The 15,164-nt window shown below is 36.2% G+C and overlaps 1 protein-coding gene across 12 annotated transcripts in view; it reads right to left on the bottom strand.

Annotated features, from left to right (window-relative positions):
- The window catches only part of PLD5 (phospholipase D family member 5), a 204,316-nt gene extending 197,962 nt beyond the window's left edge, over positions 1–6,354 (bottom strand). For 4 of the 12 annotated variants that reach the window (XM_086878249.1, XM_023924442.2, XM_023924448.2 and 1 more), the window contains exons 1-3: positions 6,009–6,287; positions 1,805–1,922; positions 90–207 (exon numbers count right to left, since the gene is read on the bottom strand). The gene's annotated coding sequence lies outside the window, so the exon portion shown is untranslated. Of the gene's footprint in view, positions 1–89; positions 208–1,804; positions 1,923–5,993 lie in introns of all 12 variants that reach the window. The other 8 variants (XM_023924443.2, XM_086878252.1, XM_086878246.1 and 5 more) reach the window with 5 other exon arrangements.
- Between the last annotated feature and the right edge of the window lie 8,810 nt (positions 6,355–15,164).

Genomic DNA, 15,164 nt, shown 5'->3' with positions numbered 1-15,164 from the left:
CTGATAGATTAAAGTGTTAGAAAGTAATTAAACCATAATTGCACAATGAAAAATAAATATTAGAATGGTGAAGAAAAGAATAAACTTACCAGAATATTAATGTTTTGGTTTTTGAATACAATACAGCAATGTAATCCACTGGACTACAGCATCTTTTCTGGCAGCAATGGGAATTTACAGAAGAATTAACAGTTTTGTTGTTCAATACTGCCAATTAAAATATGAGATGTACATTTTTTAAAAAAAGTCTAAAACCACAGAGGCTTGTAGTTTGGATAAAACTAATCTCTATCACTCATATCGACATCTTTACATGATGCAGCATTTTACGTAAATCAGGCTGTATTTATATCCTCAAAAAAGCCAAAAATTAGACAGGACTTCGAGACTAATTAATTGTAACAAAGAACCTGATACTGTAAAGACTTGAGCACAATTCACAGAAGCCTGAGAAGAGGCATTTTATCTGCATCCAGCTTCTAAAATATAGAAGCATGGTATCATCTAAATTGTGATTCCTTTGCAGCATCTGAGCTGCCTGCACTAGTGGGAGGTGTCCCTGCCCATGTCAGGGGGTTTGCAAATAGATGATATTTAAGGTCCCTTCCAAAAAAAGTCATTCTGTAATTGTATGATTCTATGATCTGTAGAAAAATATGCCTAGAATCTCTCTGTTTTAAAAAATTATCAAGACTTTTGTTTCTTTCCTGATGAAAGCTTGGTATTCTGATTAAAGTGCTGGTAGAATCCAACATTTGCCCTTCACCAAAAATGACCCAATTGCATTAGGTATTTTTAAACTGAAGATTACCTGAATAGAAAAGATCAGGCTGAAATGTTTTAATTGCATTAATTACTTTAAGTAATTCATTAAAATGTCAAAACACTGAGAAATTATGCTCTCCATAGTTCATGTATATATGATCTTGTTTGCTTTAATGTTTATTTTTTATCACTCATAATAATTTTACTCAGAAAAGTTGCTTCTCTGTCTATGTAAGGAGAACAATGAAAAATTTGTTGTTTCAGGCCATGTCAAATGTGAAAAACTTGTGCAAAGATCTGAAAGCATATTTTTAAATTTTTTTAAATTTAACTTTTAATTTTTTATGGAAATAAAAATCTCTTAAATAAATCTCTGAGAAAACATGGACTATGTGATAATGTAATCTCTCACTCTCCTTTATATTTTCCAGTATTCATAGAGAATGGGTTTTAATTGATTGTTCGGTGCTCCAATAATTATCTCAGACAGAACTAGAGTTTGCTTGTGTTTTAGTTGAAGCTTTAAAGGACAAAAGGAAAAAAAATTATCTTGATTTCCTTGTCTTACAAAAAAAGTAAGACATAAAAATATGCTAAGTAAATTGAAAGCCAGTAGAAGGTTTTGAAGTGCAGTGCAAACTTGGATACAAAAGCCAGCAGACACTGAAGGATTGTAAGCATTTGACATTTCCAATCAAAATATGACATGATTATACAATACATAAATATATTTCTGAGAAATATTTTTCAAAAATCATCATTAGCCTAGTAGATGAAAGCATCAGAATATTCAATGACTGGAAGGTAAAACTGGATAACATTAAGCACAAAATTAATTCTTTTCAATAGGCAAAATAAGTAATGGTTGGAGCTTCTTTAGAATTCATGGTTTAGGGTTCACATTCAAGATATATTATGTAGAAATTTATATGTTAAATGTGGAGCCATTGAAATGCAGAAGAGAAAGGAAAAACAATTGTGAAGACATGCAAAGTGAAGCTAAATCAGAAGTCTGAGAGAAAAAGTTCAAAATATTTACCCCATGAGTTTTCCACAGAACTTAGAAAATATGGTTAGGACTTAAGGAATTTCTTCACTGTCTTCAAAGGAGATTACAATTCTGTATATGGGAGATAATGGGAAGGACCAAGAAAAAGCTAAAGAAGAAAGCAGAAAAATGCCAAGCTCACAGCTGTGGTATTTCATTGCAAATCAATGATTAATTCCTAATGATACAACTTGAAGATGCAAAGATGTGATTGAGACTTTCAGTTTCCTAAACTTGCACACTTGCATTCAGCAAAAATAAAGGATAATTATTTATTGAGCATATTTTCAGAAAAACCAACATCAATTTTAGATACTTTGCACCAAGAATTTAACTTGTGTTGCTCAGTCTTTAAAGATTCCTGTCAAAGCATAATATTATTGTCCAGAAACAAGCCCACAGCTAACCAAAACCATATCTACAGAAGTCAAATCCTACCAGCTAAAAAAAATTAATCTGAGAAGTCTTTGATTTTCCCTTGTTTTATGAGCCCTAGTACAACAATCTTGATTTTAAGAAATTAAGGCTTTATTATATCCTTTCCATAGTAGTAAGCTGTATTTCCACAGTTATGTATATAAACATAAATACTAATATATGAGCACATATAAACCATTCATATTTAATGAATTGTAAGACTGAACACATTACTTTTGTGTTTTAAGGTTTTTGCTTTCATTTTTACTAAAAGTGTAAATCCTAAAATTATTTTCATGTGAAAATTCTTGGCATAACTTGAAAGAGCGATAAACTGTTTCATATCAGCATTTCCAATTTTTTTAAAATCAGAAGTCTGCAAATGAAAGTAGTGAAATTCCTACCTCTCACTTTTCTAACTCTCCTCCAAAGTCAGACTAAAGACTGACCCATCTTTACGTGTGAGTCATACTTTAAGCAGTTCTCTGACTCCCCAGTGGATCTTTCCATGCTTTTAGAGACGATGGGCAATGCAAGACAGGGATTTATTTCACCACAGAATGATGAGGAACAAAATGACTGCAGAAATTTATGAACTTATGTGAAGAGAGATAGCACTGTTGGGAACAGTGCCACCAGATATGTGATAAAATGCATAGTCTGGATAGGTTTGGGTTTTTTAAAATTAAATACTGCACAAACATGAACATATATAATGTAAATTCTTGCATTCGTAATATATAGTAATAAATAGATGTGAAATAAGTAAAAAGCTCAGCACACCTAAATTTACTTTAATAATTCATCCACGTTAATGAAATCCTAAAAATTTCACATCATCAGTTAACTACAGAGGGAGAAGAATTTTTATTGCAAAAAAGGTAACCAATGAAGAAACTTCTCGTAGAACTAGAGTGTCAGATGATGCTATGCATGTAACTTTTATCTCTAAAAGCAGAAAAGACTCTTACTTTGCAATTACAGAAGGATGGAACAAGAAGTATCTAGATTTATCTAGTATCTAGAGTATCTAGTCAAAAATAGGTGATTTTTTTGCAATATATGATCTTTAATTCATACAGGTAGTACCTATTTGATGATGAAAAAACACAGTAACTAGTGTAAATAATGTTAGAATAAAATTTCATTCAATTTATAGCTAAGTCAATACATCAATATTACTAGTGTGATTCTAGACAATTATAAGCAAGTCTAAGCCTCTCAGATCACACGGATCTGTTATCTGTTAAAAATACTTTTATTACACAGGAAAAGATTGTGTTATAGAGCTTTGCTCTGTAAAGCAAAATGATCCTTTGGTTGGATTCCAAACTGTCTGCTGGAAAACTGGAAAGCTACTGCCAGGGGATCTGGACTATTTAGTTACATATACGTGAGATAAAGAAAAGAAAAAAAGTAAGGATTATGAGTTAAATAGAAAGAATTTACCACCTATGAATGGACAGTGCCTAATATGAATTTAATTCTCAGAGCTGAGTACTAAGGGAGATAAAAGGAAATAAATGAACAGCTTAAAAGCCAATGACAACAAAACACTAAGTTTTAACTTGGAGATTAATCAGGCTACCTTAAACATGTGGAAGATTCACTGATCTTGTGCATTCATGTTACTGCTGTCTCTAATACATGGAAAAATTATTTTGATTATGATGATTTTGACCTCTCTGTGAGAACAGTCTTGCGCATTAAATAACTTATCATTCAGTAGTACTGTTACTAGTACCCTGAATGTACTGATAACCATCAGCAGTTCAGGGCTTAGAAAAGTCAATCTGAGCATTGAAAGGACAGCATTGCAGTTTTGCTCAGAAAAAAAGACTGAGCAAAGCTTGCAAAAGGATTACTTACTTCCAACAAACATTAACTAACTTCTCATTTCAATCATCTAGAATGGGCCTTTTGATATTAGAAAGCTCTTAGAGGATAATGAAGATTAATAAAAGTTACAGCACACTGTTATAGTTTCCTGCCAATTCAATGAAGTCCTGTCAGAATTCTTCTGGGATAATATTGATCACATACAAAGAATTTTTTGACCTGCCAAAGCAAGCTGTAAAACTTTTTTCAGAAGAAATCTGAAAATCACTAATGCTATTGAAATTACATCTATTATAAAAATTTGACTTACCAATAAAATTGAATTACATTTAACATTATAATTTAAAAATAATAGTAATTCATAATAATGAATTACATATTTTAACATTATTTACACTAGTTACTGTGGTTTTTCATTATCAAATAGTAGCCAATATCTTTGGTAAAAACTGTAACCTCAGATAAATGAAGATGAGAAATAAGAGTGACCAAATAAAACATGTACTCAGAAAGAAGAATTTTCCTTTCCTATGTGCTATTTTACAGAATAGCAGGCATTGAAGATTTCAGGTGGAGTGCAGTAACATGGATACTTACTCCTCAAAGCAAAAATAAATTAAAATTGCAAAATTATATTACAGTTTCATAAAAGGTTTCACAACAGCTCCGGAAAGTTGCCTCTTAATGTTCACACTAGTTATTACTCAGCAGCACGCAAAATTGTGCTTTGGTATTTAAAAAGGAAATGAGTAAGTAAAATCCCTTGTATTAAACAGCTTACCAAAAGGTAGTGGTGCAACTGTGATTACAAAAACAGTGCAATTGTTTCTTCTGGCCATAAAAAATGTATTGAAGTCTATATAATTTCACAATGATTGATTGGGGTGCCCTCTGTATAATATATAATATTATATAAATATGTAAATACAGAAAGATTATCCTCTCTGAAAGAGAATATACCAAAAGAAGCATTTTGAATTTAACAGGTATTGTCATCTATGTGTAGAACTCTAAGTATTTTGACATGTGCAAAATGAAATGGTAAAGAGAGTTAAATAAATTCTTAAGCAATAGAAAAGTTAAATAAAACTGTGAATGACTGTGACTTCAGTCATAAATTGTAAATAATATTTTAGCTACCTTCCAATAATTCCTTCTGGCATATATGGCACCTTTATTCATGAGTTGTATTCTCAGGTTCTAAGTATGTGGAAGAATTTATTTGTGCACAAAATTAAATCTGGAAAGTTGATTTTAAAGGCCAGCAACAAACACATTCAAAGTAATTTAAAAATTAAAGTTAACTTCCAAGCAGTGTTTTTTAAATCATAAAGAGAATAAGATGTTGCTTTAGAATGTCTCATAACTAAGGTAGGCATTAATTTGGTTGACATTAACATGAAGACACTTTTGTATATTCTGTTTCATAAAACAATGAAAGCCAAAAGAAACTCCAACAGACCCAAGGCATTCACAGTTGTGTAAAACTGATTTGAAAAGAGAATATAGACCATTTCCTCTGGCATCTTACCAGATACAATTTTTATCCTAGCACTGCATGGATTATGGGATGGATCTGCATGGATCTAGGCAGTGGCTCAATATATGTTACAGATTCAGAGATCCTCCCCTCTGCTTACAATATGTATTCACAAGTTGCAGTAGAAAAAAATAACAGCAGTGTAAGAACAGGAATAACTGCTGCCATTGGCAAAGTTTTCTATGGCGTATCAGACAGCTGCTCATTAAGAATTTTTTTGCTTCTTTGGTGGCTTAGCACTTAGGAAAAAAAAGTGGAAAACATCCACGGAAGTGACTCCTCTGAGAGAGGCTACACTGAGTTTCTTCTCTGCTTGAGACAAGGCCAATATCTGGCCATTTCTGAGTATTGACAGCATTTTTCACCACTGAAAAGTGAGATCACCTTTGTGAATACCACCTTTTACACCTAAGCCCGGAGCTTCTGACTCTCTTTGTTTCTGGCCTTGAGAGGTTTCGAGCTCTGGTGCGGCTGGCCCGCTCCCCCGCCCGGCCTGTGTGGCCTGTGGGGAGAAGAGGCCGGGCCGAACTCCAGCAGCTCCGGGGCGGGAGACAGAGACTGAGGGGCTTTCCCCAGCGCCAGGCTGGGCTGGGCTCTGCTGTGGCCCCTGGGCTGGGGCGGGACACGGCTGCCGACATCTCTCCCCACAAAGGCCTGGAGGCACAGACGCCTCCAGGCAGAAAAGCAGTTGGAAAACTATCCACTGCCTTCCAGCGCTGCCAAACTGAACTCTGACACCCTGAATACCTGGCCGGGGCTTGGGCCAGATTTTAACCCTCTCACTACCCAGATGAAACCTGCAGATTTAATCCACTCTCCAGAGAGAGGAAAGCGAGAGCAATCAACATATAGAGACAACATGAACCATCAAAGTCAATGAGAGAGAAGAGTCAAGCCTCAGATGGAAGGAGAATGAGGAGATGCTTTAATAAACTGAAATATTCTTTTAGTAGAGCCATGGAAATAGACAATAATGTAATGAAAAATTCCAATAATTCATGGAAGAGTGCTGGGGGGAATGAACTGTTAAAACTGTAAATCTGAGAAAAAGTATCCATTGATGAAGCTGAGCAGATGTTGGAGTAGCTGTGATCCCATGAGATGCCTGAACAGAGAGAGAAGTGAGAGTTGATAAAGACCCTTTACCCCAGGGAGAAAAGGATCATCTCTGTTCCCAGAGATGATCACAGAGACAGATGAAGAAAATCTTTGCCTTTGAATAACTCATCCTTAAAATAATACCCCTTGAGTTCATAGCCCATGAACACACCTCAGAGTGGTGTGAAAATGGGAGGAAAACACGATAGTAGAGTTATTTCCAGGCACCTGCAAGACATACAAATGAAAAGCCACAGTAAAACTGTTTTTCTTGTGGAGAACTCTCTAAAGAGAAAACTCCTCTCCTGTAAAGACTGACTATTGTATAATTAGCACTGCTTTAAAATCCCAGGTTTTGTCTCAGTGTTGTCAGTTGGGAAAGGAAAAAGTTAGATAGGTTGGGGAGAAAAGGTTTCTGGAAGTTTTATTCTGGTTCCTTATTCTTGTAGATCTGTTAATAAACTTTCTTTATTCTTTTTAAGTTTTAAGCCTATTTTGCCCTTCTCCTAATCCATATCTCACAACAAGAAATGAATAAGTACCTTAGTGATTCTAGCTAGAGCTAAAACCACCACATTATTTAGTGCATTAGCCAGGAAACGCAAATTAGCAAAACTAAACTACTATAGTTTCCTTGTCTCAATTACAACTGCTTGCTCTCTTCTTCCTGTCTTCAATTACGTATATCCCATTTTCACATTTGCTCTTGTGTCCTGTAAATTCATTGGCATTGTGAAATCACTCAGCACACACTGGGCCTATTTAAATTCACAATTCTTGAGCCATGAGTTTGGCTCAAGAGTGTACTTTTGAAATAAATCCCTTCTTCATGCTCTGTGTATCATGAGTTGGCTCACATCACAGAACAGGTGTATTATGTACAAGAGAATTCCTGTGTGAAACTGAACTGAAAGATGTCCTCCAATGCATCCCCAGCACTGGTCATTGCATCATCTGCATCAACTGCTTCTCCTACACACCCGCTCCTGTTGGATTGTACTTCTTGCTAATACCTGCAGCTGCATGCAACCAGCAACAAGCCAAATGTTATCTCTTCCTTGCCAAAACAATCCATTTCCTTCAATTTTGATGTGTCTTTGGACACATAGCTGAATTCTTTTTGTAGTAAAAGAATGTGATGAAGAATACAGCCTCTCGACACAGGAGTTGGAGACAAGGCTGCTTGGGAGTATATTGTGAGATAGCAACAGATCTGTCATCCACTTTAGTGTGATAAATGCATATGAGGAGCAAAACATGCAATATGTGCATTGTACCACTCATAGGGCGGGAAGGCTGAATCCCATTATTACCTGGGAATATTTCCATATGTCTGTCCTCACCTCATACACAATTTAGTTCACCTTCCTTTCACATTTTAATAATAGTCCTCAAAATGAACTAGTAGTAATAAAATTGAGGTGGTGATCTCCTATGGTGACCAAACAAAGTATGGTGTCTATGCTTATTCCCAATGCTAATTTTGAAGAAGGGTGGAAGATAGGGGTCCTTCACAATTGTGATTTACATGTTGAAATAAAGAGAATGAAGTGACCGTATGTTTTGTGATTCTGACTGAAGAGATTGTCATCAAGTCATATATCTGTCCAGCCAGATGACTAGTCTGAACCTCTTCTGTTATACCGGTAATTTCCTGGGGTGAATAGCATTTCTTTAAGATTACAACAAGCTTGGAATTTCACCATTATTTCTGAGGGTGGTGTGTTTACACTGAGTCATCCATTCTGATGCTCTCACCTTTCTCGGAAGTTCCTTTTAGTAGAAGTTTTATTTTCTTTTCATTTGCTTGAAGACTCAGATGAGGCTTTGAACTAGTTTCAAGGATGTTAGCAAATGCTGCAGGGTCAGCTGGAGTGATTGGAGGTTGGCTCTGGGGAGCAGCAGAGCTATCCTAGTGGTGGAGATCTCCAGGCTGAATCAGAGAACTCTGACTTGAGCTCATCTGCAGCTTCAAAGTTTGATGCTTAAAGACTCATGTCTACCCCTACTCTTTTAGTGGCCTTAGCTTGGGTTTCAGGTACTCCATGAAGAAAGATCATACTGAGAGTAGGCCCTTGCACTGGGATACCATCAGCATCAATGTGCAGCTGTGCCTGATCTCATACATCACCTATAGCTTGAATTCCATAGACAAAGTTAAACTTGTAAGAAAGAAAGCCATCAGAGTATATATCAGGTACATCTGGTTAGTACTGAGACCAAATGAGGCCAATAGCTACTTACAGCTAGCTATCAACCCTTTCACTTCAACCACTTAAAGCCCAAGATACCTTTTTTAATTATCATTAAAAAAAAACCACCAGAGCTACCTCCATCTTACTGCTCCTAAACAGGCTGCTTTCCCTCTATCCCAGTTCTCCTGTGGATTAAACTCTCATCTTCCTGCAGCCATCTGCAACTTTTTTTTGCAGATTGACTCACCTGCCTCCTTTAAACCTGATTCAATCCCATGGGCACACCTTGCTGTGACCTTTTACAGCTAGCTTCCACTTTGCTCTCAGCTTGATTAAATTTCCCTGGTTTTCCTCCTTCTGTGCTCCTATTTGCACATCTCTCTTATACAATCTATTTGGCCTTGTCCTCTCTTTACCTTTGTTTCTCTTCAGTTCTCTTCCTCCTGCCTTCTATTTACATTCTTTCAAAAGGAATAGGGCTATCCTTCCTGTGCTCCAAATATTCTTCTTTTTTCCTTCTAATACATCCCTTTTTCTGTCCTCTTTTGCAAAGCCTTACTATAATAGATTTTTCTCACAGTGACCTTTTGTTTTCAAACGTGTTAGTCTGAAAATTGCTTAGCACTGAAACCTCAAGGATGTATGCAATGGTAAAATGAAAAGAATCAAACCTGAGTCCTTGACCCCTGGCTGAGCTCAATGTTCAGTTGTTCCTTCTCCCCCAGGCTTTGCCTGGATGGTTCAGACCAGTTTTCTCCAAAGCACCCTCACTTCATCTGCAGATGATTCACATTAGGGATTACACTGAAAAAGAGTGATCATAAGACTGCAACACTGTCAGCTCTCTCCACCCTGTACAATTCTTCACTATCATACTTAACAACCAAAGAACCCTAGGGCCTGTCATAAACAACATCAGTGCCAGGTGATAAGAACATTTTTGTGGAAGGTAGAACATTCCTCACATTAATTCAAGCATTTTGAACATAAAAGTAATTGTGTTGTAGGTCTACCAGATACCATGTAAGCCATGTGGTAAATAGCTGCCCTGCTGTAGAAGGAACCAGCAGCTGCACACAAATTAGCTTTAGGGACAAAGTTATTATTCTGAATTTTTGGATTTCACTATATAGGCATTTTTTATTATTGTTTTTATTATTTGTTCCCCTATGGAATGAGCTCAGCTCATATGATTCACAGTGCTTTACAGACATAATCTAATCCACCATGATGATACCTTCTCCATTGTCACACTTATGGCTCCTCAAAGCTACAACTGATCTCAAGACAAACATTTCATTCTTTCATTCAACACTTCTTCTGTCAAGTTAGTCCATACTACGTTCATGCTTGAACATACACGCATAGCCTATGGTGAAAGAAGTGCTGAATTTTCGAGGAGCCAAATTTCTATTGAGGCTTTCTTCTGCAACTGAAAGCATTAATGACTGCATGCTGCTGTTTCCTATCTGTGCCCACAATATGCCTCTCTCCTTTTCCAAGAGAGTGGATCTTAGAGCCAAGAGTCATAGTCTTGATCCACTGAGTATTGTAGGACTTCCCAGTTTATTACAAACTGGATGCCAGGTTGTATTCTGATAGCTTACTCATTGACAAGGTGGCAAATAAATCTTTAGAGGTTATGTCAAGTATTAATGGAAAAGGAGAGACCAAGTGGAATTATGTTGCTGGTGTCCTATTGAGCAGCCCTGGTTTATATGATCATAATTACATGAGGGCAAAAAATGTCATCTCATTTCTACCAAAATCAGTGAAAGCCTGTCTGTCCATTAGTAGAGAACATGTGGTGATCATAGTTTGAATGGGAAAGTATTTTTTTAGAGCAGTTGATACAGATGGAAAAAATAGGCAAGCGTTTTTGCATAGACTTTTCTTCAGGTAAGAAAACAGAAACAGAAGCAAAACACTTCAAACAGTTTATGAAAATTGGTATCAGTTTCATCATATTCATCAGTCTGGAAAAAAAAGAGATAGGATTTAGTAGTTGTAGGATAGGATGATATGTTAGCAAAGGGAGAAGGAGAGAAGTTCAGTAGCTCCTTTGAGAATACAGAAAAAGAAGTAATTATCTCCTATGGAGCAAAGAGGTAGGAGTGATGTTTGGCACAAGGGAAATTCTAAAGTCTTGATCTCATTATATGATTTTTATTTTTTTGTGGATTAAAGCTATGAGCTTCAGTTCTCAGGCTTGTCTTTTAATGATACTTTGAAAGCTTTCCTTGAAGTTTCAAGATGTAATGATTGTTTTGTGAATGTTCTGCTAATGGTAACAGAGCTCTTCCAGCAGCTGTATTTACACATCTTGCTTGAAGATTCCTGTTATGTGCAAGTTACACATCCAAGATGTATGTATGTTGAATATCCTGCTGGATAAGTGATAGGTGGAGTTTATTGCACATTCAAAGGATGACAAATAATATACAAAGAAATAAAGAAATATAAAGAAAGGTGAAGAAAGATGGGAGCCTGCATCTGGAGAACAGAAGCAAAGGGAATGCTCCCTGTCTTCACAGGAGGGGAAAAATAATAAAAAGCAAGTTAGAATGGAAAAGATGAGATAGCCAAATTCTAGCTCTATAAATGAATCTTGACTAATATTAAATATACTCTAAGTATCTAAGCCTGTGACTTTGAAAAGTAAAGAGCTACATTTAAGAAAATAAATTCTCCCAGGCACTCCTTAATTACTTCATTCTAACAAGCAGCAGAGGAATATGAAGCAGCATATGACTTTTAAAAGGCACCATATTGTTACATGAGGCAATGAACAAAAAAAAGGAGCAAGTTCACTAATTTATTCAGACTAGAAGTTTTGTCAAAGTTTACTTTAAAGTTATGCATTTAAATGTATATGCAGACTATTAGAAATATGCTGCCAAAAATATTTTTCTTCCTTAGTAGTCAGTAAGACTACATTGAAAAATCCGCTTTAAGCACTCTATTGCTTTCTGGAGGTCATTACTTGTTTACTTGCTTTTTTAATCCTTTATTCTAAGGCAGGTCAGAGTGAGTACCTTATCATATCAGTACTACAGGAATGAGAAAACTTGATGGACAAAAAAACAAACAAAAAGGCATTTAGTGGGCTTGGTTTTCAGCAGCATCTAAGATTAAACTTACTGGGAACATAGATAAGCAGGCCCTTCCTCTCTGTTCTCACCAGAACTGAGGATTGATACATTTGTTGTGGGTTTCCCTTCAAGTATTGTTTATGATGTAATTTTGTGCTTTTGAGAAGAGAAATATATAGAAACATTGTCTGCTTAGAGAGAATGTTCCAGAGGGCTTTGAAATTCCACTGGACTGGATTGCAGTGTTGGATGTAAATAAGAGAAGTGTGCCTTTGTAGTTACTACCAAGCAAAAGCATTCTGGATACCATAGAGTATGAGAAAACACAATTGCTTTTATAAGTGCAAACTTGTCCCCTGCTGTTCTTATTCACTGTGAAATTGTCAATAATAAATTTTTACTCTTTCATCAAGCATGATATGAATTTAGAGTAAAAAAACGGAGAGAGCAGTGTTAGACTAATCAAAATAACGTCCTTATTATGATGAGCTTAATAAGCCAAAAATGTATCTTAATTAATTAGCTTTAAATCAGATGCTAAAAAAAGTATCTCAGTTCTAAGTGGGACCTCAATTAACTAATTAGTTAATGTTTGCAAAGTGTGGTGAATATGTGGAAAGGGAGGGAGCTTTTTCTGTAGTGCAAGTTCTGTGCTTAGGCTGGGGGAGTGTGGTCTCAGCTGAGGCCCTGCCTGGAGTCTAGGTTTGCATACAGGAGAGAATATGACTTGGTGGTTATAGTCAGCTGTTGCCAAAACATCATGGTTCTGAACTGAACTCTGCTACTGATGTACTGTGACTGGAAGCAAGTCTGTTTTGTTGTTCTGTTATAGCAAAAGAGTTAAAACAGACTGCTTTGGTACGGCAGTAAGGTTCAGTCAGCTGATGTGTGTGATGCTCTTGAAAGGCTATTGAGTGATATTGAGTGTGAATTTAATCTCTGTATATCAACTCTGATCTATTGCAGTCCTAAGTATTGTGCTGGTAGGATGAGGGAGGATAACAAGTTCTCTGTGGCTTTCACAATGCCTGCATGAAAACAGTTAGGTCTTTTCTTTTGTTGGTATACCAAATTTCTTTGGTTTGCAGATGTGCAACTGAGGTGAAGTGACCACAGTATGCAGGGAAGGATGGAAAGATTAAAAACAGAAGATATTGAGAGGTGGCTCTCAGTGACAGGCAAGAAGCACAAATAGGTTGAAAAATGAGGGAATGCATAAGGTGGGTTGTGACACAGGAAAGGGCAGAGTGGGGAACACGTGCTTAGTAATAGTATAACAATTAATCATTGATTCCTTCCTTGGCAAATAACAGTACACTACTAGAAACTGTTCTCTCTCTGAGAACTACTCAGAAATAGACTAGGAGGGGAAAATGGATATTTTACTATCATGGAGTAATTTGAGCACTGGTGAAGGACAGCAGAAATAATCTATCCTCTCAATGATACTGTGTAGATCAAAGGCATTACAACAAAGCAGGTATGTTCATCCACCACTAAATTGGCTCACATCCAGGTAAGAAGACACTTACTGTCTTTTGTACAAAAATTTGTGGCTCCTTGTTCTAGTTGTTTTCCCCTTTGATGATCTGCCTCTCCTTCTACCCTTTTCTCCTCTACAACCTGCACCCCTGACACTGATGGTTGCAGAACTGACATGCATGTGTCAGGTTTCTCAGTGACTGCCTCAGAGTTTGTGTTCCTGCCCAGTTGAGGACATCTCTTTCTTATCAGATTTATCCATGAAGTCAGATAAACTAGCTTGGTCTCAGGCTCCTTCAAAAATTACCAAGTAAAACATGAAATACTGGTGCCAAAACAGTGCTCTGTGATGTCCAACTGACAGTAGCTTGAAAAAGAGTCCAAGCCACAACTCTTTTCTATATCCTTTTATTCACTTCTTACTTCTGCATGTACACAGTATCATGCATTTCTCATAATTAATCTTATTTCCTACTGTAAGTTTAATTTTCATTACTGTTCAAGTTCATTGAAATGAAGAAAAACTTAATTTCCCATCTACAAAATACTGTTTTACACTGTTTACTATTTTAAATTCCTACAATGTATTTCATTTGTTAGCTATTTCTCCACCCTAAGGAGCTCTTGATATGTTCAAGTACAAAAAGGAAACTTCTATTATATTTTGTCCATTTATGAAAATTTCATACAATAGTCCAATGAAAGCATGCACAATTTATTAAACACAGTTACCAATTAATTAATTTCAGGATTATTTCCCTTTTATTCTTTATATTTAACTTTGCCTCAGTAAAGGCTGTTGCTTGCTGCTAGAGATTTTCCTTGGCTTGGAAACAATTATTCCTATCTCTATACTTTGGTATATCATCATTTAGAATTCAACAGTGCCTACAAATAGCATCTAATATGCATTACTATGGATTTGTCAGCAATTAATTTCATCTTTTATTATATTGACAATTTATCTACCTTTCTTCTCAACTGATCTTTAGACCTGACTAATATAATTACTCTGTTCTTCAAAGCTGAGAAAAACTTGACTCATCTGAGGAAACCACTACCACTGAAATGGTAATGCACAATGAAGCTGGCTAACAGGGAAAATAAATTCAGGTTACTTCAATATCCTTTCCTTGAAATTCTACCTTCTTAAAATTTTGTTTTATATTTTAGCTATGTTCTGGCATATACTCAAATGGAAGAATATGCCATACTCACAGAAAGTAAAGAATTCACAGTCATGCTGACTCACACTGGAAACACCAGCCAGCCAGAGTTATGGGAAAGTACAGTGGCATCAGGAAACCTTACTCTCCTATGATGTAAAAAAAACCAACCTGTGCAAACTGTAATGGTTTGATGTGAGAATCACATTAGAGTTTGACTGTCTTCCTGTGCACATAGAGATGAGGCTGAGTACTTCTTTTGCCTAATCATTCTCTTAATTATGGTGAAGGTAATTTCAATGGGTACCCTGCAGAGGGAAGAGCTCAAGTTATCCTAAATGCCACACATCCCAGATCCCAACTTCCATGTGAATCTTGTAGAGGTTCAAATACTCTTATAAGGACAAAACCCATCCCCACAATTCCCACCACATATGCAGGACAGGGACCAATTTTATAGCTTCATCCTTATCACCATTACTCTTTTTCTAATTTTCACCCTTTTCTCTCACAATAAATTCC

Source organism: Cyanistes caeruleus, chromosome 2 (assembly GCF_971803275.1).
Source record: "Cyanistes caeruleus chromosome 2, bCyaCae1.hap1.1, whole genome shotgun sequence".
In the NCBI taxonomy this organism is placed as follows: domain Eukaryota; kingdom Metazoa; phylum Chordata; class Aves; order Passeriformes; family Paridae; genus Cyanistes; species Cyanistes caeruleus.
This window is presented reverse-complemented; position numbering and strand designations above follow the sequence as displayed.